This window comes from Falco peregrinus, chromosome 11 (assembly GCF_023634155.1).
Source record: "Falco peregrinus isolate bFalPer1 chromosome 11, bFalPer1.pri, whole genome shotgun sequence".
NCBI lineage: Eukaryota > Metazoa > Chordata > Aves > Falconiformes > Falconidae > Falco > Falco peregrinus.
In genome coordinates this window covers 2,538,693-2,565,220 of record NC_073731.1, presented here as the reverse complement: position 1 = coordinate 2,565,220, position 26,528 = coordinate 2,538,693, and the positions used below count along the sequence as shown (strand labels likewise).

The window sequence follows — 26,528 nt, the reverse complement described above, 5'->3', positions numbered from 1 at the left end:
GGTGGCAGTTATCCCACCTGTAAACTCCCTTTTCATGGGTTACTACTTGTGTGACTCAAAACCAAATTCAAATGATGTTCCTAAAAAAGCTTTCGCATTACAGAAGCCATTGAAGAACAGAACACACACTTTTTCTTGCTGAAACTACAAAATAGATACCAAAACTCATAACAAAGATCAATAGGCACATGGACACATGGAGGAATGACCAACCCACACTCTTCCTCATTGGTAAGGCATCTCTTTGTGCGAGTGAAACCAACAGTTCATGTTCTGGGTTTACATGAGGTAAGTCTGGATGGAGAGGCAAAGGCTGGGAAGGATCCTGTATCTGCATACACCATTGAATAAAGTGGACACCACAGGCGCAAGCATACAGCAGCAGCCTGCATCCTACTGTCTACAGGCCGCAGACCACAGCACACGGCAAGTTGTGTCAGAGAGTCCTTTCTTGACCCCTTACACCTCTCCCTGCTCAGAGAGGCCTCCAGTAAGGTAGTGTCACCTGGGAGAACCTGGACAACCACCTGATCACAGCTTCAAGAGAGATTCGGGCAGCAGGCAGTGCCATGAAAGCAAGACAGGCAGTAAGGCCACTCTCTCAGGCTCTGTTTCTAGCTCCTTGGCTCATTTCCGATCCTGCTGCCGCTCCATTTCCTGCAATAGAAGCATCCTACAGTGAACTACAGTGTGCAGACAGCAGCCTGAAGCCTTGCATAAGCCCTGCTGGAAAGCCAGCATGGCAACAGCATCTCCCATGTACAGAACAATGGTGGCACACCCAGCCTTCAGGGGAAAAGTATCACGTACTAATAACCCAAGAAGATGGTAGGATTTAATTCAGCTATTATATGTGAGACTGCTGTTTCAGGGGTACAGGAAAAGCTGCTGAGAGGGTCAGGAGTCTTTTATGTTCACTCTTAAACTCAGATTGCCTTTCTAGCTGTGTTAAAAGCTCTGCCAATATACAATTTCATATTGGAATACTGACTTATACTTCATAACGAGCACGAGATCTAATTTTAAATTTCAGACCTGTCCATCAGTCTCCTTGGTGCTACGCACGCCTGCCTCGGCATGAGTGTGCCAGGTAGTACTCGACTGGAAGGCATCACAGAGCTTGTGGCTACATGCAGCACCTGCTGCCGGGAGGACCAGACCTCATCACTGAGTGGAAGCAGCAAAGGGAGACACCCACACCTCTCACCTCTAGAAACAAAGACATCAAAACATCCAGTGTTTCCACATGGTTGCAGGCATCCTCCAGCCCAAGGCAGGCTGCCTGCATGGCCACCCGAGCAGCCGGTCCCTACAGCAATGAGCGCGTGGCAGCAGTGCTGCAACTCCTCCCAGAGGCAGAGCATCAGTAGGAGGCACCAACTACAGCAGGTCACCACCGCAACACCGGGACACTCCACCTACCCAAAAAGAACTGGGAGAATATCCTCCCCACAGTCCTGAGTGTCTTATTACAGGATGGATATTTACTGGGAAACACAGTGGGGGAAACTACAAGAACAGCAGGCTTCCAAGGGAAAGAGAAGCTAGATTTATATAGTTATCCATCCCTATGGATGAGCGATGGAGGAGTGCTCCCATGATCAGGCAAGAGTGGAAGCTGGGGAACTGCCAGAGGACAAGGCTAATGTGGGCGAACACAGTGAAGACTTAAAATTATCAGGACAAAAGGGGGGTTTGGATTAATTTCTCTACACAGAGTGATTAAGCTGTAGGACAGGCTATTAAATGTAGTTAAACATGTTGCAAGATTAAATATGTCCTCAAGACTGCAAACTACCCTCTTGCTTCCCAGAGCCCATAAAAGAGCCATCCTATAATAACACCTTGCTGTCCTTACTAACCGGCTCACAGCTGAAGCAGGAAAGATGACCATTTTGTAAAATTACTCCACTGGCAATCTCAGCACAGAACCTAATTTTGAGAAAAAATTAACTGTGCATTTCATGCTGGCAGCTACATGGTAGCAGAGGAGACGGCTGTCTGTATAGCCTCCATCTCTTCTGGAAGACTTCTTTGGGCTGATTGTGGAGGAAAGTAAGAAAAAAAATGTTTTCAAATGACTTGACTTTTAAGCCAAAAATCTGTCAGTGCAAGTATGTCACTATCCATAGGTGCTCACATCTCCAATACCTTGTCTGCCCGGCCATGTAACGCAAGAGGCTGGGCTTCTTCATCCTCAGCTAGAGCATCCACCTCTCCAGACAAATTCCCTGGGAGGGAAAAGCCCCAAAAGGGGTATCAGAGATCAGGAACCAAAGTGTCCAGCTCTGGCTGGAATCAGCACCTTAATAAACTACTTCAGTATTCTGGAAAACTCTGCAGGTGTCTCCTGCATTTCTAGATACCTCAAACAAGCCTGACCTTAGGGGCATAAAGTAGGCCTGTGCCAGAACAGACCAGACACCCACCTAATGCAGGATCCTGCCCCAGCTTCACCTCCTTATTTCCTTAATTTCTGGAGATCTGATCCAGTATCTCTGGGGTCCTGATATGATGCTGAGATTATGCAGTTATTCCAGTGAGACTCAGCAGCTGTTGTTTCTTCAGAGCCACAGCCAGGGCAGTGACTGCCAGGCAGAGGGGACTTGGGTGCTGCATGATGAACCCTGCCACATTGCGTTTTTAGGCATCCAAGCTCTATCAGGAACAAGGTTTAGGCACTTTTTGCACATTTCCCCATTCATGTGCCAGACATACGGTTCTTTCTACGCTGAGCCTACATTTTCCCCTGCTTCGTTGCCTTTCCTGCCTTTTTTGAGATCCCTATGGCTGTATCCTACACTGTTGCTACAGCTGGGCCTTAGAGCTAATCAAAGACTGGATTTTATTTTGTGAAAGTATACAAACCCACATAATCAAGCGATTCATAACAATAACACTTGTGAGAGGCGTAAAACATGGGAACCTATGTTTTGTCAGGGCTTCAGACGAAACCAAATGTACCATATAAACACAGTTTTCTGGTTTCTCAGTCCCTTTTCACAGTTACTTCACTGTAATCAGCATATGCTGACATTATATGAATATGATGCTGATTAAGACACTAATAATTTGAAAGTAATCTCAAACACAGGTAATAAAACACAGTACATATCATTACTGCTAGGATGCACTATTCACATTTATGTGCTTTAAAGCTATCAACTTAACGACTGTATAATGATATACCTCCCAGACCCAACAAATGGTAGCAGAGTCCCTTGTGCTCTCTTTCCCTTTCTGCTGGTTGTGTATCTGCAATGTCTTTGTAGCAAAACCAGACAAGATTTCCTAAGTCAGCATGTTCAATAACCAGCTACCCATCTCCTGGTCAGTATAAAAGATTTCTCCATCGATCCTCTATAGGTCCCGGGACAGGAGATGTGGCAGCTCCCTCTGGATGCTACTGCCTGCCCTACTGGCAGCCCCTCCACTGACATGGTTTTCACCAGTATTAGTGAAGCTAATCCTTGGGCTTTAATATGATGTGATCATCTTCCTAATTGAAGAGGTTAATGAGGTGCTTTCACTTTACTACATTTCCAAAACATTTAGGAGAAAAATTCAGGTATCTCTCCAAGCAGCCCTAAAGGATGGTAAGTCTTCCACAGAACCAGCTGGTACACCTTGTTGCCAACACGGCCACCAACCACCCAGCAAAGCCATTCCCGAATCCGCACATCTCGCTCTGAGCTGCCTCTAAAACACGTGAAACTATGCCACTGCTGCTGGCTGCCCCCGTGCCGCCTTCTTTTACGTTTCAAGTACCATTTAATTCAACAGGAATTAAATCAGTCAAATTCAGAAAGTACTCCCCTAGAATCTGAAAACAGTGAATCTGAAAACAGTTGCAATAGTTGGCAAGTTTTAAATCATCTGCATTCATCTGCTGGGATATCGTACTTTGTTCAGTTGCACAAGGGGCTTCTACATCCAGGCAAAGCTTAAATGACTCACGGAGCAGTCAAACTTGAGAGCTCTCACAGCTGCTTATCTACATCATCAGAACAAAACAAGTATCTTAAACAAGGTCTCCTCTGTTTATTTCCTGGTTACCTCACCAATAGGAAAGCAATTTACGTATTTCCTCTCCCTAAACACACAAATAATCGAGAAAGGTTTTTGGTTACAAAGGCTGTTGGAAACTGTCACATCCTTCATGCTGAGATTTAGTCAGAGCGCTTCATTAGTAATCCTTCAGCCCCCGGCCCAAGGAGAGGGGCTGCACGACCTCCAGAGGCCCCATCCTGCCCCACTCAGCACCAGGTCCCTCTTAGGCTACACGGCGCACGTAGAATAATGAGACAGAACTCAAAAATCAAGGTTGCACGTTTGTGTGCACATGTGCATGTGAGGTGAGAGTCTTTTCATCCACTGCCTGCCTTGAAGTTATTAGGATTTCATTCTGGCCCCGTTCTGAAGGTTTCTTTGATAGGATTACAAGGACTAAAAATCTGCACCTTCAGCAGGCAGAAAGACAGAAGAGAGATCTTTTGCTCCTTAGCTGAGCATTTCCTGAGCAGGTGGCACAGCAGTCACAGTTATCATGTCTATCTGATTAATACTAATACTGAAACTAAAATATAATAATGTTGTGCAATACAATAAATTCTAGAAAAATAAAAAATACCGACATTTTACTCTTCCAGCAGCTGCCAATTAGGACTGTATCTCCTGAGATTTTAGAGAATGAAGACAAAAAGACATAATTATTCCCAGAGTTCTGGGCAATAAAAGACAGACGTGACTGTAACCACAAACTGAAGGAAAACTACAAGTAAAACAGTCGGGGGGGAATTGCAAATCAGATTATATTACATACATATGACCATCACAAGTCATGTTAAAAAGACAACAAAACCAGACTACCTACTATTTTATTACACAGGGATGAGCTCAGATACTATAGTGCTGTGGGCAAGGAAAGTAGAATAAGTGTATAAATGAGCTGTCAGGGCAACTGCTGTAGCAAAATGCAGACAGCATTCTGAAATTTCTGAAAAAAACTGAGAAATATAGGCAGCCTCAGAGGTTTAAGGCTAGAAAAATGCCATTAAAACAATGCAGTCTGGCTTCCTGCCCTGTGGAGACAAAGGAATTTTGATAATAATTCCAGGAATGCCTGGTTTCCTTTTTTGCTGCTGGAAGTGGATACGGTCAAAAGAAGTCTGTGGGCTTCTTCCTCTACATAAAATTTTGGCAAAAACAACTGGACCAAGATTAAGTTTATGAACAACATTCTTCATGTGACTTAAGACATAAACAAAAGATCTGTACTAATAAATCACTGCAGGAGTGTTATGTTTTCCACTTCTGTGGTTTTTGTGAAGCCCTACAAGCAGTTGCAATCCATCTGCATTACTTCCCGCCATTCATCAGGACAACCCTGCTTTCATGTTCACCTACAGAAACAGCAGGAGAAAATCTCTATCACTTACCCTCTCTCTTCGTTTGCATCACGTTGTGCACAAGAGGGAAACCCATCCACCCCAGCTGGCAAACCTCCTGCCAGAGGGTGTCCCACGATGCTTCCTCCATCCCCCTGCTTCTGCAGGGGTGCCAGAATACGTACCATAGAACCAAGATTTGTCATGCTACAATTAAGTGTTAACAAAGACCCTAAATACAGTGAGAAATCTTACTCAGAAGATGACCCCCTGCAACCCACTGGTATTTCTTAGATGGTAACAGCTGTCTGGCCCCCACCAGAGTTTACCAGAGAACTGTCTTTAGCTAGATCATTGCTCACAAACTCAACAGAAACTTCCAGTCTGAACGAAGACTAACAGAAAGATCTCAAAGAATGAGATTGGAGAGTAAAAGGAATCTGCTTTCCTCCCGTTCTGCTAATAGCAGCAATTACAACATACTGACTCCAGAAACAGTTGACACACAAAACAACTTCTTCCTGGAAACATGCCAGCAGCTCATGAAAATTATAAGCTTGCTTCCCTGTAGCATAAACACATCTCAGTGAGGCTCCACAACAAGAGCAGCAGCAGAATTATCAGGCAGATCAGCCACTAAAGCTACCTGCCTCTCTGCTGACAGCCGCCAGCAACGCTGGGCCGCCTGCACTTTCCAAGGAGAGCGGCATTTTCTCAGACAGCTGAGATAACCTTTTCTGGAGCACTTTGGCTCCAACGCTGGCGGGAACTGAACTCTTCCAGCAGAGTGACAAGTTCCATCATTCTCATCAGACAAACAGAATTTGGTAGACCAAAGCACTTGGGCAGCAAATGGAGCTAGAATAGTAGTAATGGAAAGCACCTGCTTTGTTTGCTGGTTTGGGGGTTGATATTTTCAGAGTTCTGTTGGTCCCACTGTTACAAACAGGCAGAAGTAAAAAAGGCATTTAACACATACTTCATAAGCTGGAAAGTGGCAGCAAGTTGACATTTTTCCCATCTCAGTCTCCTCCTGTTCCCACACCTCCTTGTTACAAGTAGGTCTGTGGATAAATAAGTCATTCCACTTGACTGACTCACAATATTCCTAGGTTTCATTTTCACTCTTTGTTAAGGGAATACTAGCACGGGCAACCAACATAGCTGGCTGAGTTTTGCTGAGAGTATTTGTTATACCATGGCCAGAGGCCTGGCTCCACAGACAGCACACAGGGAAAATTTACACCGTATAGGACAGCAAAAGAAGTGCTACGGTCACAGAACACACATGGTAGCTAGAAGGGGTGACTTAGACTATTAAAAGGCCACAGGCTTTTTCTGCTTTAAATGAAATACTTCCTTAGTAAATAATACAAGGATGCTATGAAGGGTTAACCTCACTGAACAAAGCACCAAACTGGCACTTGATATTGGAGATGGGCAGAAGGATTTGGTTTCTGTATTCCTCACAAAGGGAATTGTTCCCTGTTCTTACAACAGGCAGAGAACACTCTTGATATCACTGTTTCCTTTTGGTTTTCTATAAACTAACTCAAATTGCTCTAAGAGGCAAACTCTGGATTTCCCAGTAATACCTACGCTCCCAGGAACCCTGACTCCAAGGGCTGCTTCCCCTGATCAGAGGAAAAGGGAAAGCCCAAGATTCAACAACAGTGTTACACCAGGCTTACACAGGTGTACAACCTTGGTAACCCTGGTGGAGTTTGTAAGTAAAAAGGAATTAGAGCATCTTGGCAGTATTTTATGAAACAGTTATCATCAGCAGCTAAACATCAAAAGTGTTATCTAAAATCACCTAAACATGACTGAATGCTGTTGCAGTTGAGGGCACCACTTTCAGCTGATCAGAGAAGAGGCACAACACAGAGCAACACTATCTCCATGAAGATTGATCAGCCCCTGAGCTTTGGCTGGTTTTGACCTCACAAAAAACTTCAGCCATGGACACCAAATACAGTGATGATCTTGTGATCAGGACACCGCTCCAGCGCAATAAATGATCAAAGACTGCCGTTCTAACTCAGATTGGTCGCTGAACAGACACAAGCTTTCCTTACAAGTACCACCAATAATGAAAAGAGCCTTTGGTCAACTTCCAGGTTTGGTTGCTGATTACCAGCCTTACTGAGGACATTTTGTGTTTTGATGAAAATGCTTATGCTTGTGTTAAGCACAAACATGCAAGTCATTGCTCTGCATTAGAAGAGTACAAGTTTAAAGGGACAGACTCTTCTCTTAGTTAGAAAAAGATCATGGGATAGACTCACACTTGGATCTGAAGGTTTCAGAAGGGAAAAGAGAAAGAGAGGGAGGCAGAGCTGGAGGAAGGAAACCTGACCTCAATTTGAACTAACAAGTGAGACAAATTTCTTATTGTGGAAGTCAGAGGAATGCAGACCTGCCTGGAAAAGTAAAATCAGAGGAAATAAGTAATACTCAGTAAACTTATTTTCAGAAAATCACCCTATCTTTACTGCCTTATTCTTAACATGAACACAATGTTTCTTATGTTATGTTCAGGAATACCCTGTAAAATTGAAGTGGGTTTTTTTGTGTGTTTTTTTTTTTTTTCTAGATAGTTTTATTCCAGTCATTCATTACCTCCAAAGAAAGACTACAAACCCTTCAGCATCAAAGCATCTGCCACTGACCATATCAAATGTTGGCAATGGCCATTATTTTTTTTTAAGAAATCCTCACCACGCAATGTCAATTCCTACTTTTCTCTACTAGCTCCTGTCAAAGCCCAAATAATATCCACTGCTGGTGCCACCTACCCAGTTTCCTTCCTCAGCTGGCAACTAAGTACTTTTCAGAACCATAAAATAAAACAAATTGAAATAAGTTGAAAATGTCTTTTGTTAAATACTTTTAGGACTACACATTTGTTAAGTACCATACTTACTTGCAACAATAGCTGAAGTAGTACCAAAAGTGATATTTTACTCTCCTTTAGGAAAAATATTTGTCTTAGCACCTAAGATATTTAACAACTCTAGTCAACAGTGTCAAAACCAGAAGTTGGCAACTCTGCTATCATAACTGTATGCTCAAGATGACACACAGAAAACTAAACCAAACCAAACCAAAAATATAACTCTGCAATTGCACAATGCGTTTATAATAAGCATTAACCAGATCTAATCTCTGGCATTTTGATCAATACAGAAATTTCATCTGCAAACCATTTTTCCCTACTTCTATATAAATGTTCATACATATAAGTAAAACGCAGAACTGACTGTTCTAACTGAAAACAAACTGTTTATCTCCGAAGCACATCAGCTAAATGTTCTTCCTCAACTCTATCGCAGTACAGTAACCACAAGCAAACATGCCATAAGGCTACCTGGTGCGACTGTGCTTAGACCTGACATCTGGACATGCAGAAATTTCCATTTCTATGAATTTTGTAAGGGTTCAGCCGACACTTAACCTATTCACATAGTCTTTTATCTTCCTGTTGTAAAAACATTCAATTAAATCTGCTGCTTCAGATAAATGTCTTTACAGGAAAAAGAGTTGTCCTTTGCATTCAGGTTAAGAAAGTATCATGGAAAGCACAAGTTTTCACAAATTATGTAGTAAGTGCTGATATTCTAGGGAAATGTCTTTGCAAGTTATTATTTATTGCTTGGGGATCATATTGGAGGAAATTTCACATGTCACAGAAGAGCTTTCCCACACTGTAAAAAAAGAATTTCCCATACTGTGTATCATGGCTTTTCTTAAGATTAAATTCCTTTTCTTGTTGAAATAATGAATCAAACGCATAGAGCCTGCAGCTCATTTGATGCATTGAGTAGATCACATGTCAAGCCTAAGTCACTTTGATCCTAAAAAAAAGGGGGGGGAAAGCACTTGAATCAGCAGTGTCATACACTAGATTAAATTTGCCACTAATCCAATCAGATACACCATTTACTTTGTCCTACATGTTAAGCACCCCACCCCCCAATCTATTAAAGACCATGTATTTCATTAAATAGTGCCGGTTCATAATTCCCAGTTAATGTCTCAGCACAAATTAAAAGGGAGTTTAAATTCTACTTCCCCTTGCTGATGCGTATCTTTGTGATCAGCTGCTTTGCCACCCCTGGCAGGGTGCATTGCCACTAATCACTTCCCTTTTTACAGTGCAGTAAAATGGGTCATATAACTTCGGAGATGACTGATACCGGAGCAGACACAAACTAAGACACAGCGTTACTAGGCACCAGCCGTGCGGCTGAGCAGCAGTGGGCTTGCCCAGGCTGGCACGGACGATGCCAAGGCAGAAAGGAAGAAGCCAACCAGCGTTGCAACACAGCCAGGGGAACACAGCGCAGCTGGCAAAGGGGGTGTGACGTGCTCAGTTTAGTTGTACTCCTGGGCAGAGATAGATGGATAAATAGTGTATTTATATGCTTTTGATATTTCATATTTTATCTATATTGATACATATGCTTCAGGCAGGCTTTTGCATGCCCTCTCTGCAACCCGGCAGAAGTTCAGCTGCACACTCGCTGACCATACCTTTATGGGTCGCCTAAGACCCAAAGGAGGAGTGACCCTTCATTTGCAGAATTTACATATCAGCCAATTTAAATACCCAGAGTGGGGACCAAAGCTAAAGACAAATTTGGACTCACCACCACCAACCACCCAGCTGCAAAAAAAGCTTCACAGTGTGAGCTGCAGCCTCAGAGCAGGGCTGGGGCAGCTCCCCCAGGACAATCTCCTTTTCCTTTGCCAGCAACCTGGAAGCAATGTTGGTTTGGTATATATTTTCATCATGCTGACAGTTATTTCCCAAACACTAGTCTTTACCTGCTAATTGTTAAATCTACATTTTCACCAGTAACTGTCTTTCACCTGCTGCTCCTGCTGCTACGGACTTTAAGAGACCTTAAACGTTTCTTACCAAGAACTCAGTCTAACAGAGCATGGTGAGCTTCTTCACGCTATAATTAAGTCATCCCAGCCCTGTGAACCACAATATAAAAGTTAATCAAATGAAAAAGAAATTAGGAATGTTGTTACTCAAAACACCAGATTTTTACAGGTCATATTTCTTAACTGTAAGAATATTTCATGTCTGTCATTCATTTGTTCTAGCTTCTCTGTGAAAAGACTGCAGAAAAATTATGCTTATTTGAAATGTCACCTTTACCAATCTTCATACCAATTTTAACCTCAATAAGCACACAGCACATTGAACTGAAAATCTGTTGAATGAAAGATGAGTTTGACTGAACTGAAGTTTTCATAATGTAATAGCACATAATCAAAGGTAAGGTTGCTATCCCCACAGAGCTCTCTCTAGTAAAAAATCTGCTTCACGCTAACAGGATAGGTTAATTACTGTTTCCCCCCAATAAAATGACTGCTATATAGTTTTTTGCTTATTACATTAGAACAAATGATGTATGTACATGTTTAAATACGATTTCTCTCTTCATGAAGGCAATCATAATTAGCAAACTCCTAAGTCTTTTCTCAGTTTTTACTGTGTTTACTTGAAGAAACTCTCACTAAGGATCACAACAGACTTCAGATTTTATCCCATTCATGACAATTTCTAAGACAATTTTATCCCATTGCCTGACAATTTATGAGACTGAGAATTAATAAATAAGTATTTGCCTTACATCTTCATATCATCCATCAACACAACCATTAGCTTGAACACTTAAGAGATAAGCCGACAAAAAGACCTAAAAGCTGACACATGGCTCTATGTCCTTAAAATTTTGCTTCCTATCTTCTTGTCAAACACATCTCTTACATTTGTCAGGTTCATCAGCTGGATAAATATGCACATTGTCAAATTCCACACTCAGAAGCACTATGTTGACCCTGGGGCAGACATTCACAGTGTATATTTTTGCAGCTGGAGAACCCGTAGAAGACAAATATGCTCTGAAAAAGGCAGCAAGATTGAGGCTATATGAATGAAGATTTAAGATTAAGATTTATTTAAGCAAAACAATTTTTTTAAAATAATAACCCACCAACACCCCCAAAATAACATACAAATGAAGTTAGATCCTGTTGCAAAGAAACATCAGAGGATATGTTTCCAAGGCATGAAAAAAGTCCATTTTCAAGTGTGCCGCTTGGGGCCTTTTTCAAAGCGTTAGCATACACACAGAAACTTTGTGAATGCTTATTATAGCATTAAAAAAAAATATGTACCATTTAATATTAGTATGCTGCAGATTTTGTGTTTGCTGTGAGAACATCCTTACTGTCAATCCCTATGAATTAATTCAGCATTTTACAAAAGTATTGGAAGATGAAATATTTGACATTGAATACAAACAGAGATTTCATCAGGACATTTTGAAGATCTGCACAAGATGTTCTTTTATGCCAACCTCAGGCTCACAATACGCAGCTTACCAAGAAGGGCAGCGCTTACAGACAAGTAACACCCATCTGCACACCAGTATTTCCATCCCAGTGTTTTCACAGCACTTTCATTTTCAACCAACAGTTTGCTCTCATACGTAGAACTCGCCACATAGCTGTAAACGTAGGACATTTAAGGGTGGATGAATAATTTTGCTAAAACTAACATAATTTGAGCCAAGACCAATTTGAAGAGCTCCTTTGCATGCCTTTTTATTCTGAAGGCTGATTTTTGCTGCTATTTTTTCAGATTAATACTAGCATTAAAGGGGCTGTATTCAGCCATAACGTGGTTTGTCGCCTCTGTTATCTGTCTGACCTGCCATTTGTACTTCGGCTGTTTTGACTGTTTCTCTGTATCCCCCTTCACAGCCAGGCAGGGACCCAAGAGTTGTTTCTCAGAAACTGAAGTTATGCCCATCTCAGAAGTTTTAGCTTGAAAACCATGTCACTGAGCATTGCACACATGCAGCTTTCAAACACCAACGTCTGTGAGATTTACAGGGGTATTTTCAGCCATTGTCCTCACATGCATCTGCTCCTACTGTGCCTGTTTTATTATAGGAGCAAGTAATAACCCTTCCAAGTGGGAGTCATAAGAACTTGTTGCACTTGGTGTTTTATAGTGTGGAAAGAATAAAAGGAGAATAAAGTCATGAAGGGCCTTCTTACTTTACTGCAGTTCAAGGAACTGGTAATGTCTGCCCGGCCCCACGGCACAGCACGCTGTCCCACAGGCATCATGTGTGTGGGCTAAGCCATAGGCACGGGGACCCAGAACAGATCCTCTCTTTTAAACACTCTTTTCAAAGTGGGAATTGCCCGTATTTATTCCTGGAGTCTCTTTCCACCTCCAGAGAGAAAATATCTAGTTACACAGCTCATTTCAAAGATTATTCACTCACTGACTTACCTCCATGGGAAGAAAGTACTTACGGCATTTTCTTTTAAAGGCTCCTGATTCTGAAAGTGTCATAAATTTAATGAACATTATGATATATATGTTCGTGACATATTTCCTGTAATAAAACAGTCCAAACAATGTCCTCCTCCTAAAGAGCCATGATGGGAAGCTGTATGGATAAGATTATTAATGCATAGGGGCTGAGTGAAAATTTGGTCCTGATTTGTTTACTTGAATTATTCAATGCAAGCAGGTATGAAGAAAAGCATTTTTCCCTAAAAATACAGGACAAGCTCTGTATTCTTTATTCTCTCTCTGGTTTCTGTGTCAGAAAATCATAAAAGCTTTCTAGCTTCCCTTTTAGGAAAAAAAACCCAACAAAACCAAACACAAAAAAACCCCAACATAAAAGCTTCTTTAAATTACAGCAGATGTGAAGTCAGTGACTGAAATGATGGGAGATGTCCACAAAGCTGTCCTAGAGGACATGCTGTCAGCTAAGGATTTAGTTGCAGCTGCACCAAAGTCATCAGCAATGTGAAAACATGCCTTGCCCACAGCCACTGGTCCTCAACAAAACTGGTGGGGCTGCAGCTCTTCCTGAAGGTCTGGACCTCACATCTTCACCCTTCAAATGCCAAGTGATGCTTGTGTGCCTACAACAGTGTGCCTCAACCACCTACGTCTGCTTATTTATGGGCAGGATTTAAGTGGAACTCAGGCTACTATACCCAAAACTGTACTCTTTTCTCTAAGTGCACTGACCTGGGCTCCCTGAGTAGACAGAATGCTGAGAAGTGAATTCCATCAGCACAGAACACAACTGTTTTACACAACATATTTTGTGTAGCCCTGCTTCAGCACATCCACTGCTTTTCTCTGTGGTTCTCTCCACTACCAGAATACGTGTATTCAGCTCAGTGAAAACAGAACAAATTGATTTTCACTTCAAGTAACATAGATACCATACAAAATATATACATGTATTTGCATTTTCCTATACAACTACTGTATTAATAATTGCTCCAGGCACTAGAAGAGGAACTTTAGCTTGTGTCAAGAAGCACGGCCTCACTGAAGCGACAGGAGAGCCAGCCCCAAGCAGAGACCATAAATTGTCAGCAGTATCAGGAAACACGGGTGCTAATCCCAGGCTGAGACACGACTTGCTTTGTAAACCACAGAACCTCTTCATTTCTCTCTTTCTCCCTTTCAGTCAGAGGCAGCCTCTTCAGCAAAAGGGGCTGCCTCGCACTGCATGTTTGCATTCTGCCTACTCCTGCAGAGCTGCAGTAGTGTCTGGGCTGATATACAGACCGAAGGAGCCACATGCCACCAAGACAATTTCCCTAAGAAAGAGCCCACTTTGAGTAGCCAAAACTGAACAGCCTGGCCTTGGCTGGCAGCCAGGCAGTATTCCAGCTGAAGCTAACAGTAACTCTTCCACTTCTGTAATGATTAATCTAATGTGCATATTTATAGTGTAAATGCTGTATATACCCACTGTAACTGCTGACATCCACTGTAAATCCACTGTAAATGCTGACAGTGATTTGTTGTTTAATAAATTATGGGTCTGACTTTTAAAGGCAGCCAAGTGTCAGCTCTGTTGAAGTGCCATTGAAGCCACTAGGAAAGATCCCTCTTGATTTCAGTAGTCAGATGAAAACTCGTGACTTTTAAAAACTCTTAATTATATGGAGATGTAAAAGCTCACCAAAACAAAATGACTATAGAAAAATGTAAGCTGCTTAAGCAATTCTTTAAATTTACATCAGACCAAATTTGCAGTTTGCAGGTATTTCACATCAAAGCCATAACAGATGTGAAAGGCAAAAGGAGTGAGAGAGAGAATTAATTGAGATTCATGACTCTTGTTTCTTAAATCCAGATATAACGCATAATGACTGAGTCTTAACCTTACCCTGAAGCATAACACATGACAGTACAACGTTTCTTACAGAAAAGGTAGCTACAGCTTGTGGCTGTAATATGTAAAATTTAAATGACATGAATAATTAAGACGAGATTAATAGATACTGTAAATAAATAATAAGTTTCATGAAAATAGCATCACTTACATGTTTTAAAACCCTTAACTGAAAGTGTAGTAAACAGTGAAATACTTGCAGGAAATAATTTTTTAATTTTGCCAAACAGTCATCAGTTTATAATGCATTTGCAGCACTAACTACCATATACCCAGAGTCTTCTCAAGGGCAACTTAAAGGAGTTGTTTTGTTAAACGTAATAAGGATCGTATCTGCCACCTTTACTCTTGTGAGCTCATTTTACTCAGGACCTGATTCTGCACATACGTTCAAAGCTGGCATTAAGAGTACAAAGGTTTAGCTGTATATCACAGTTCCCAGGACAAAGTCCACATCCTCAAGAAATCCCAGTTCATTTCAAAAGTATCCCCCATCAAATTGCTAGCACGTGTAATTCTCAGTACTCTAGATACTTAGGTACCTCCAAGAAGCTAGAGCCCATAACATTTAGGTCAATGAGAAAGGTATTTTCAAAAGAAATACCATTGAGAAGAGCAGCCTCTGTCAGGCTCCTGAACCCTTTCAGCACTTAAAAGAGCAGAAATCAGCAGCTGCAGTTCACATAGAACTAATAGGACTTCCTTGCCCTCGAGGCAAAGGTAACAGTTACAAGAATCTAATAAATGATTATTACTAAAATAACTTCTTGCATGAGGTTCTACAGGGGTATTAGGTAAACGTGGAGCACTGAAAATGCAGTAAGACACTTGCTGATTCAGAGTTATGCGGCTGCAGCAATAGCTGTCAGCAACTGCTTCTGCTGTAAATCATGACAAGCTGTTAAAAAACACAGTGGGTAAGCGATGCCATCAGAAAGCAGCCACAGCTTTAAAGTGCACAAGGTGGACAGACATCTCTGCTTTTCAGAAGTTATTCTTCAGACCAGAATACAGAGCCCTCAACAGTCAGAGCATTTCCCATCCATAACTGCATTCTCAGCTGAGATCTTAATGGTGAAAAGGCTGAAAAGCAACAGTATTGCTGGTACACCATTCAACCATCCTCCCCTACTTCTGCCCTATACAAAGATGAATTCAGAGAAGCCACCTCTGAGGAGCTCATACAACCCAAAGAGCAGTTAATGGAATAACAGAACTTCCCTGCCAGGACACCAGAGACCTCACACAGCAGATTTTGCCTGAAAGTAGATGTTTCGATGTCTGAGTTATAAACCTCCAGAAATAGGACCTCAAGATTATAATTTTCATGTTCCCTTGGCTGAGGTGTTACTCCAAAAAGAAACTACTAGAGAGAGCTCTATTACCTGAGGCAAGATTAAAAATAAGGTTTCAGGGCAAGTAAATTCAATGCAGAATGTGTATGTATTTAAGAGATCCATTTATTCCATGCAGTTATATTTCTCCCTGATCTTACTTTTCTTTTCATGAATTACATTTAGAATTAATAGGATTTAGAATTGTATTTAGACTTACATCATCAAAACTGTAGAGCTGTGTCCATCGTTTTAAGATGCTTTCCAAACCAATTTTCTCAAAGATCTCAGCCCTCTGAACTAGATATGGATTTTTTCCCCCATTTTGCTATTTCACTGTATTTACATTAAAAAAAAACCACCAAATAAAATGCTTAAACAAAATTAAGCTTAAAAAAATTACCTGCTACTAACAACCATTTGCTTAATGGTAGTTGTACAGACAGTGCAGTAAGAGATTGCTTATATCCACAAACAGAAACCATTTGTAAAAACTAGTCTTATAAACCACCATGCATAAATCTATAGGAAATCAATTGCAGTGTTTTCTATTAGGAAGCAGTAATGAATTATTACTTATCCAAGAAGTAAAATCAGCTTCCCCCCCACCCCTGTAAAATGCTGAAGGCCAGGATCCAAAGCCCTTAACAGCCAGCAAAGCTCCTCACTGACTTCTGTGGGCTTTGGACGACACCCTTCGCCTGTCCTTAATCTTGTCAACAAATTCTATCATATCCTTTAGAGAAAATCCTGTAGTTGTTTTAAGTATGTCTAATCCATAAGGACAAAGCTTTAATGAGTTTCTAAATTTATACCTTAAGAAGTAAAATACAATAAAATAAAAAACCCCTGTGACCTAGAATCTATACCAGAGCACTGCTCATCTTTTCACAGCCTCTGTGCATGCTCCTGCGGTGAAGTCTCTAGATGCGATTTCTCTCACATACGTGAGCTAACAGGCAGAAAACGGGAAGTAATTCTTGTGCTACACTGAAACAGTTTTCACCATACCCCTCAAAAGACAGCAAAGGGGACACACTGCATACCCACCGTCACCCCAGAGAAGCTACCACCTCATCTCCCTGCAGGCGCGTATGTGTGTGTCTGACATCATTTCTAGATGAGACATGCTAGTTTCAGTAAAAATGAGAAGTCAGATAAATTAGGGATGGAGTAGGCCCCTGGGAACAGTAACAGACTTCTCCTTGATTCTCACTGTCCATCCCTTAAGTGGTTTAATAAAGGGCAGGATATTGTGCATCATAAAATAAAAGAGATAAAATTCAGAACTTTGTGTGTTCCACTGAGTTTTAATTTGGCGGTCCTGTAATTTCAAAGAATTGAACAGTACTTTCCATGCAGACTTTATCAACCTGAGAACAGTAACATCCTGGTTTATTACCTAGGATTTATTACACTTCTAGCAACGTGGCAAATGAAAGCAAACATCAACCTTTCACTTGTTTCTATTCAAGAATTCAAATGGGCCAATTCTGTACCCTACAGGAAAATGCAAGTCAAAATCATTTACTTAGTCCCTTTCTATTTAATTTTTCATTTGAATTTATTCATCTTAAAGTAAATAAAATAAACCAAAGCTGGTAAGCAGCTAGGGGAGTGGAAGATGGGTGGGTGAATTAATGAGAAAAGGAAGTGAATTTGCTCTGTTCAGTCATGCATGCAGGATGCGCAGAAAAATATATGACAATTTATAAACAATAATGTAGTGATCACCGCGCCAATCATTAGAGCTGCCTGGTGTAGCACTCTTCGCATCCCTTTTTTCTCTAATTGTTTATCTAGTGTATATAGTCTTTGTGGAAAGGACAGTATTCCTTTGTGTTTTCACACTGCTAGGCACATTTGGGATGCTGCTGCAGTCTAGCCCAGTGAAGCTACAAGGCTGATGTAAGATACAGCAGGGCGGGCCAAGACAGAAAGCAGCAGAAGGGCAGCAATCAACATCTGCTGCAGCAGATGAAAGTAGAAACCAACTTACTTAGTCTTCTCTGTTCTTGAATTGATTTGGATATTGCTCTTAATGCTTGACCCAGAATAAGTCACAACTACGTCAGAAAAAGAGGGCTGGGATAGCAGAGGGCACAGCTCAAGCAGATGTAACTTGAAGTTATCACACTTTTTGACTCCCAGTGGTGGTAAAATAGTCCCTATTGGTGTTTTGACCTTTTCCCACTTGGTGCCAGGCAGAACGCAGGAAAGACCTGCCTTTTGTAAAAACAGATGGGGCTGTGGACAAGCTATAGAGTGGAGCGGCCAGGCATACAAAAATGCAGAGTGCTCCCCATCACATCGCTGGTGTGCTGAACTGAGGGGAGGGAGCAAGTAAAACCCCAAACCAAGCACCTCTTGTACTGTGCACCTCTTTCTTTTTGGTCCTGTGGATTCTTCTTTGCTTGATCCTGCTAAATATGTAGCAAGCATTGTCTTTTCTCTCATTTGCAGACACTGTTGGAGGGCTTCTCCCTTGTTTCACATTTTTATCTACTCAACCTCTTTCCTAACTGTTCAGCCAAATTTTGATACGGAAGTTTGTGTATAGGTTTAGAATTCACTCTGTATGGTGTTATTTCTGCACATACAGCCTAAACAGAGTTTCTACTTGCAAATTCCCTTAATTGTAACCATCCACTTGCAATAAAATAAGAAACAGTATTTAATGCTCACAGACTTCAAAATCACAGCATCCTCAGGATGAGCTCATTTTGAGAGCAAGCCAAACTATGCATACTAGCTGTACCGAAACTGCAAATACAGGCAGACTCCTCACCAAAGGACCCCTGTCAAACAAGCACATCTCTCTGTATGCTGGAATGATCTATTAAAAAAATAAACAATGCAAACAACTGATGGAATAGGACTTAAGTATGAAATGAAGCTTCAGAATAATACAGCCTTCAAGTGGACAAATCAACTCGCTGTTTCAGCAACACAGGATTTACCACAGTGCCCTGAAGTCACACCAGTCTCATCGTGATTAGTGCAAGATGCTGCAGAGCAACAAGCAAACACCCCACCGTGGGCTGACACAGGTTAATTTGTCCCTCTCAGTAGGAAACACACCCTGTTCTTTAGTAGACAGGAGTAAACAGAATCTTGAAATGTAATTATTGTGGAACACAGTTTGTTCCAATCAATTTTGATGACCCTGAACATTCCCAATATCCACATTTAAATCCTTTTCCAATTATAAATACCTTTTAAGTATCAACCATCTCTTATGGTTGTAAATTTTATTTATATATTTAAACATGTTTGTTTCTTTCATTGGTTTTGAACTTCCTGCTATTGTATTTCATAGAGTATCTCCTACGTTTTCTAGAAGTAAAATAAAGATTCAGCCTGTCTTCTGCAGTTACTCATTGTTTATGTATTTTCAATTTTTTTCTCCTCCTCTTCAGAGGTTAAAGTCTTTTCCAGTTGTGCTTCACCAATTAATTATTTTTTTGTTCCCACGACAGAGATGACTACTTCATTTATTATTTACAATAAAGCTTACACAAAATACACATGCAATACCATGTTCACTGTAGCATTCACAACCACATGTAAGCCAGCATCATCTTTGCTTTTTCTAAGCAATGCTGCCTATGCACAGGACCTCTTCTCAGCCATAACGCCCAGGTTCGATACCAGTATTGACGATGCCATCATTTTAGCAGCTGGAAAAGCACCTTAGTTATTTCACACCCCTATTAAAGTTCTCTGAGCTGGACAGTACGGTGGTCACCCTGGGGCCACAAACAGTGGCCTGTGTGCCTCACAAACACAAGTAACAGGAAACAACACACACCACCAAGGAAAGCATTGTATAAAAATGGAAAACGGTTGCTAGCACTAGCAACACAGGCAAGAAGACAGAGCATCTCTTCTAAAATATTTAGGTTGATAGAATGTGATCACTTTACATCAAATTCTAGTGGAACCAGACAAATTTATGATATTTAAGTGAGATGATGTTGAATGAATTTGTTTTGCTACGGAATGCATCTTGAATAAGTTGGTTTTTCCAGTAATGACTCACACATTAAGCAAACACTACCCACAATGTGTTTTTGCTCCCAAAGACATTTGAACCTTCTTCCAAAAAAGTGACGGAAGAACAAATATTTGAGACCTCCTCTGAGGAAAATCTTGGTTCAATTGCTACTTCAGCTGGGATTTTTTTCCTATTCTCACTCACACCTTGGTTGTGAATTCTGCAAATGCACAACTTGGTTATCAATTCTGCAGATGCTCCCTTTATTCTCTTTCAAATGTCACTCTCTTTTCATGTCCCAACCATTTATTTAAAGGCAGTTTTTCCTAGTCAGTAGAAGGGCATTTGAAGGCATAGCAGTAGTCTAACTTTCAGCTCCAGTCCTATACTGTGTCAATTTAATCTCATCACTTGCCTGGAAGTCTTTTTATTCTTCTTGTTTAGGAACCTACAGACATATGGCAGTAGTCATCTAGAGGCAGAAAGAAGTGACATGTGGCGTGACCTTACAGCAAGCTAAGAAAAACTAACAAGCAAAAGGTAAGGTTTTTCACTAGAGGTGACAGTGTTAAATATAGTACTAAAGTATCCCAAATACAATAGCAGCACTTTCTGCATGAGTGCATACACTATAAATTCCTGATTTCCCGATGGCAATCTGTGGTTGACTCCAGGCGAGGAGTAGCATTTCCCCTCAGCTGAAATGCCAGTGCCTTCTGTAGTTCCACAGTGAAGTTCATGGAAGGCAGCCGATCCCTAGGAGCACGCGTAAGCAAGGTATCAAAACAGCTCCCATATCAAGGTCGATACTTTGTCAATAGCAAAAAGCATTTTCTGTGTGGATTTGTAGGCATGTATTTCCCTGGTTGCTCCTGCACTGGTATAACAAAAGCCAGTGATTCCAAGGAACAAGTGCCAGCTGGGAGACCTGCTCTTGCAGTTTACAGGCCAGCCTTAGGTTAGCAAATAGCAAACTGCAGAATGATGCAATTAAAGGAAAGAAGATTTAGTCTCTACAGGTACAAAGGTACTTGCCTCCTTTTCTTTAACGTAACATGTTCCAAAATGAGAGCGAGGACTATCCCACCAGCAAGGGTATATCCAGGTGCAAATCAAATGCAGAGTAATACAGATGGTGTTTTAAGTAAGAGATAGTTCCTGCCATTTAACCCCACTATGGCATCTGCATCGTGACCTTACCTGTTCTGAAGTTAACAGAAAACTGGTCTTTCCATCCAGACTCCTATGAAGTCCGAGCTGCAGCTGAGAGAGGCTCAAACATAAGCAACACACCTAGCCTACTAGCTGTAAAATGCTGGATATTCTGTTTTAGCCCAGTACTGACAGATCTTCACTGAAATTTTCCTTTATCATTCCCAGGAAATGCTGAAAAAATCTGACATCTTTTAGTGAGCTTTAGCTTTAAACTTTTAAGGAACAAAACTGGAAGTTAATGGTGTTAACATATAAGTGCAATAAAAACAGCAGCTGATAAAAATCCCTGTAAAAATGAAATACAGCTTATTCTTCTTGCAACTTTACATGCAGATTGCATTTCTTCCTAAAGCTTCAGAAAAGGCCAGGAGACAGACTATTTATCAGAAAACCATCAAGCTAGAATTTCAAGTCAAGCTAAAAAGATCCCAGCTGAGCTGCTTGCTTATAAATAAAAGAACCTATCAAGTATGGTATAGAGCTCGATTTCCTTAGCTTTGAACCCCAAAGCTGAATGGTCTAATGCAGAAAACTCTATCCAGTTTAATTCTCCTTATTTTTAAAGTTCTGCTGCAGCATCAATCACCTCTGGATTTGCTATCAGGCCTTCCCTTGTGCATCAGAATATAAAATACACACATGGCCCTGCTTAAACTATCAGCTCATTAAACAGAGTGCATTCAAAGCTACAGCACCATTGAGACACCCACAAAACTAAGTTTTTTGTATAAGCTTCTACAGAGGAGGCAGAAAAAGCAAGAGTTTGGGGGCAATTATGCATACCAGGTGCTACAGTAATGGAATGAAGCAGTTAAAAAGGAAAAAAAAAAAAAAAAAGCATTGGAAATGTAACAAGATCCACGTTACATGGGATTCCTTAAAAAAAGTTCAGCGGTGGCTTGCTTTCAGATGGAGGTTAAGGCAGTTATGCTTCTGACTACAGTGACAGAAGAGATGGATGCGTAACGCCTCACCTTGCAACCCCTGCAGCATGCTTATGTATAACACAGTTTTAGTGAAGTCTGTATCATGAATTACGTACAATATACTGAATAAGCTTACCAGTGAAAATTGACTTTTTTATTTTATTAAGCAGTAAAGTCAGGGTATAGAAAGAAGATATAAAAGAAAAACTTATGCATCACTGGGATGGCCACTATCCAAGTCTTTGCCACTTTCAGAAGAGCTGGCATTATTTGATGTAATGTAAGAAAAGGCTTGAAGATCTGAAATTCTAAGCCAAATTCTCAATCAGTCAGAAGTCTGTTGCACGATGCCACCTTACATTTGCTAAGGATTTGGCATCTCATCCCTTTAAAATTTTAAACTTTAATTTGGTGATTTGGATCACCAACACAAACCGGTACCCATTCCCTATGGCTGCAGGGGCTGGTTGGATGGAGTTACGTTCACAAAGTCCCTCTCTTATTAATGTTAAAGGAAAAAGAGAGATTTAATTTTCACAGCTCCTTAGTCAGGAATAATTTTCTTCCCTCCTCACTGCAGTGTCCTTGCACTTGTTAAACTTCTTTTGTGAGGAAAAGAGAAAGAAAGTGAAAGCAGCAAGATGTATTAAGATGTATAAATAAATGAACAAAAAAACCCTGCTTTCCAGCTATTACTAATTAAGATTAAACTAGGCCCTGTAATCAGACCCACCTCTTATCAGAGAAAGGAGAAGTGAAGAAAAGGCTGAGAGATAAGAACTGGCCTCAAGAAAAGCATCATCATTATTCCCTTTCCATTCCAAAACCTTAAACATACTCAGTCTTACTTGATTTCATCAAGATACTGCCTAGGCAAGTGCAAAGATTCCAAAAATAGTGTCAGCACCACGACTACTTGCACTGCAACATATTCCCGGACACTTTCCTTCTGATCTATCCCTTCTGACATGACATCTAGAACATCACTAAAGCTTAGTATCAGACTGTGGCATTCAGCGTTTGACGTTGCAGCAATTACCGAGTTACTGTGATTGAATGTCTCTCCCTGAGTAATCCCCACGGACTGGTACTCTGGTACTCCTCAGGAGAATCTGACTTTTGAAGAGAACACTGATCTTCTACACTGTGACACAGGATGTGCTTCCAGATCATGCACATTCAGCATAACTCAAAGCAGCCTGATATGAATTTCAACCAGCAGAATAAAGTTCTGCAACCTCAATTTACCTTCAGAAGAGCTACTATTTACGTCTTCCATCTAGACAAAAATCACCCTCAGCGCATTCCAGTGCTTCCTGGCTTTCTCGCCTTTTCTTGGCTCTAGTACAGTATCTTCAGAATTTGACACTAAATCTGCTCATTGTTTTAACCACTCATTGCATTATGTGTAAGGCATACTGCCTATAAACGGTATCTTGCAGTTCTTTACTATCCTTCTGCCCTTCAGAGGCTTTTATGATTCCTGCTGACACTGCCTACCCAGGAAACCTCAGCTCCCGGAAAGGATTTTGTTTTGGTTTCTCTAAGGAAAAGAATATGTAAGAAAAAAAACCAACTCCCATCAAAACAATTGTCTTACCCATTAGTCAGGCGCTTCATGTACAAGAGGTCTATTTCTGTTCTCTCCAGGTTAAGAACCAAAACTTCCACTACAGCATGTGCCAATCTCGGCAGATGCAAGAAGTAGTATGACTTCACTCACACCAATGGAGTTGTCCTGAGTTAGTTCTGGATTTCCAATACAAGACAAACATTCATTCCTTCTTTGCTACATTTTTGCCATTTCTTTGTCATTCAACTGGGAAAAGCTAAGTTAAAGCATACAGTGCAAAGTGGACGCGTGATACAAAGTACAATACATGTCAGGTAGGTATCAAATCCAATTTCTGCCTTGGGACACAAGCATAAAGCTTCTGGCAAGTACCTAAGAGAGGGAGAACTTTGTCAAGATTTAATCGTGATCACGAAGTGGAAGCGTAATGCTCAAGTCATCTGAACTGCCAGAACCAGAAGCTGGAATGATACCTGTGCCTTTTGGAGATACAACACTTCATATGACCCAATGGCTCCAGTCAACCTCCTTTCTCTGCTCTCACAGCCATCTAAAGACCAAGCCATTAGTCCTTCATCGGTTTCTACTCCAAAGCTTCATTCTGTTTCAAGATCATCTCTCATTCCTTGCTGTCTGACAACACTTTTAGCTTTTTAGAAGTTTTAATTCTACTAAGTATTTATATTCCAAAAAGTAACATTTTTGATGCATATGCTGCTCTTGACCAAAGGCTTTTTTACCCCTTTTTCTACCCACGTGGCCTGTGGAAACCATTTTTGTTTTGCTAAAATGCCCAAAGAAGGGACACTTTTACTAGCATTGAAATACGCAGCATCTTTCTTGTCTTATATAAAAATCCAGCCCAACTTGCCATCTGTTCAATCTGTTACATCTAACACTTCCTGCAAGAGACAGCTAGTTTGATCATCACCCATCTAGACTTTGATAGGGTGATCATAGGATCCTGTCTAAAGGATAGTAACAAATTCTAGTGTGTCTTCTGTTCGCAGCCATAAGGTATTTTAAAATTATAGTAAGATTCAGAATTATGCAAATTTCCCCTATTATTCATAATAATAATAATAATAATAATAAGTAATTAAACTATCATTATTATTATTGCTTATGATGTAAAGAAAGTGAGCAGTACACCATGGAGACATCAGGGAAACCGAAGCAGTTATTTGCAAAAGAAAACTAAAACATATTCTACCACTGAGAGCAAAGCCAAGGCTGAGTTGTTCTGAAAAGGTTCATGCCTTGAGCATCCTGAATGATAAGGCAGAACACCTATAGGAAATGTGGGAAGCCTGTACCAGGGGGAACAGCAAACAGATCTCAGATTTGGCCACATTTGTTTTGCTATGTCCACAGTACCATACAGTACGAGTACAGCCAAGTTAGGATCATTTCTGAGAGCTAGGAAAGAGCCCACAGAGGTTTGGCTGCTGAGGAAGACAAATAAAACTATTTTGGACCTAAGATACATTTCTCTAATATAAAAAGATTTTTCCATTACAGAAGTTTGATGACTTCACATTCCAGAAGTCAATGCATTGAAATCATTGTTTTATGACTACACTGAGCATAAAGCCTAGTCATTGAAAACAAACCCATGTCTACTGCAACATCAACAATCATCCACTTTTTACAATTTTTCAAGGGAGAAGACTGAGATGCCAACAGCCCTGTCTCCCTCATATCTACAGTTGTTCATCAGACAGTCAAGCCAGATGTAAGCACGAAAGTCCAAACACTGATCATTCTGACAAATCCAAGATGACAGATAACAAAACAGGAAGACGTAGAAATACTAACCATGATTGATTTTTGCCAAACAGAAAATTCACTGGTTTGTTGCATTGCAGGGCTTGGTATGTGTAACACGTAGCAATCAGTTGTGAGCAGCTCGGAGTCGGGGGGCAGCGCAGTTGTTCTCACGCTATCAGAGTATGGGGGACTGCAGAGTCACCTGATCGTTACTTTTACCAGCCATGAAAGGCAGAAATCTGGCTTAAATATTTTAAAATTCTTTAGCACCTAATTTTCTGGAGATGTGTAGGGAAACATAAGGGAAACAGCATTTCCAAGGGAGAAAACAGGTCAGAGAAGGGATTTTTTTCCCTAGAATGGGAATAATCTCTTCTTGACACGGTCCTGGACTATTTCTATCCTCAGAAGGCATTTTTCCTTATAATTGAACCTGTTTTATCTTCTAAAAATGTAACACTGAAGAGTGGTACGGATAAGGGGCAAAGAGACCACACAAGCCAAAAGATGGTTGTAATAAAGGGAATAAATAGGTGCTGGAATGAGAGAAGAGAAAGTGAATCTGCTTCAGGACTCGAAGGTGAGGGGCACAGCACAGCATTGTACAGTGGTTTCTGAGAACTGGATGATAATGCATTCACCATCAATGTTTGCAGAGAGCCTTGGAAAAACTTTAAAGCTCTTGGTCTTCGGGACTTCAAATAATACACAGAAAGCATCTCAGCTTAATATTTCAACCTTCACTCTCACAGTATTTATGTCTGGCTCAAAAGATGATGTTTTTCCATCACTAACATACCTGTATTCTTTCCAGAGGTTAAAAACCCAGGTAATGACCCAGCTTACAAATGTTGAGAAGTGCTTTCCTTGGAAAAGCACAGCTTCGTTTATTTAATTCTTCATTTACTTGATTCTTCATTTATTTAAATGAAAAGATTGAGTCTAATTCTGTTAGCTAAGACACTGCTGAGCCTTTCTGTCACTCTGGAACTGCACAAGAGCCTATGTATAAAGGAGGATTATGAAACAACCTCTAAACAAAGCAGAGTCATTGGCTTACCTGATCTCTGTAGAGCAA

At 40.8% G+C, this 26,528-nt stretch overlaps 1 protein-coding gene across 10 annotated transcripts in view; it reads right to left on the bottom strand.

Moving 5' to 3' along the window:
* The window catches only part of CCDC85A (coiled-coil domain containing 85A), a 196,352-nt gene that overhangs the window by 138,143 nt on the left and 31,681 nt on the right, over positions 1 to 26,528 (bottom strand). The window lies entirely within an intron of this gene.